Source organism: Phalaenopsis equestris, unplaced genomic scaffold, assembly GCF_001263595.1.
Source record: "Phalaenopsis equestris unplaced genomic scaffold, ASM126359v1 Scaffold193618, whole genome shotgun sequence".
NCBI classification, from domain to species: Eukaryota; Viridiplantae; Streptophyta; class Magnoliopsida; order Asparagales; family Orchidaceae; genus Phalaenopsis; species Phalaenopsis equestris.
Genome location: NW_018213567.1, coordinates 1 through 1,060, shown reverse-complemented (window position 1 = coordinate 1,060; position 1,060 = coordinate 1). Strand labels below are relative to the sequence as shown.

Below are 1,060 nucleotides of genomic sequence, written 5' to 3'. Positions count from 1 at the left end.
TACATATCTCACACCTAAACATTCATATTTACACATATGGTACTCAAATCCTTAACATCACATAAAAAATACCAGTATTACCACTTTATAGAAGTGAAATACACCTTGTCATGCATAAGTTTAAAGCACCAAAATACTATACATGTAAATATGGAAGTTTAAGTGTGAGATATGTATATTCACAAGAATTGTGTGCTACATATGTAAATTTCTCTTCAGTTTTCAATCAAAACCAACCATGTATGTTCTTGATTCTTTTCTTCATATACAGCGCGACAAGTGTCGACATCGAGGAACACCTGTACAAGCTTGCAAAGGAAATGGGTATAACGGTCATCACATCTTCTCAAGTACGCTCTAATTAGTAAATTAACCCATTCTTTTCAAATACTATAACTTGAACAGCAATTTTTGTTCTGATCTATTTTTTTGCTGTTTTTCCAGCGGCCCGCATTAATTCCATTCCATTCCATGGAACTGAGAATGATTGATGGTGAGGGTAAATGGCAGTTATGTTCCATCATCAGTGAACATTCTTGACTAAATACTATGATTTACACAATCCAAAAGTATTATACCCGATATTGATCAGCAGATAAGCAAATAATGACAAGGCAGCTTCTGCCATCAACTTTGGAATTTTATTCTGGCACCATTTTCAGGAATTATATTTAAATTTTTTTGGAATTTTTTGTGCTGGAAGAAGATCCGAGTCTTGGCATAAATATGGTGGCAATGGACTCGGCTGCAGATTCAGTTTTCAGGTGACTTTGTAAGAAAGCATCAGGACGCTAATGTTTAAATAACTCTGTATACACACTTAGGCATGGTGTATAGATTAGCTAGTTGATTTTTCTATGGTATTATTAGATTACAATCCATTTATATCTATAGAAGAAATAATTTAATTTCATTTATTTTTTCTCTTATATTATTCTAACTCATGTTGTATGGGAGGTTCCCCAACCATATCTATAATGCTATTGTATGTAGGAGGTATTTGCGGAAATTACTGCGGCATTGATCAATAGTTTAGTTCATCATTTGCTGGAAATTGTTC

General features: G+C 33.4%; 1 long non-coding RNA gene across 1 annotated transcript; it reads left to right on the top strand.

Annotated features, from left to right (window-relative positions):
- Window positions 1-268: 268 nt before the first annotated feature.
- Window positions 269-996, top strand: LOC110034821. The gene is made up of 2 exons (XR_002295094.1): window positions 269-350; window positions 445-996. It is a non-coding gene; the product is annotated as an uncharacterized LOC110034821 (long non-coding RNA).
- Window positions 997-1,060: the final 64 nt, after the last annotated feature.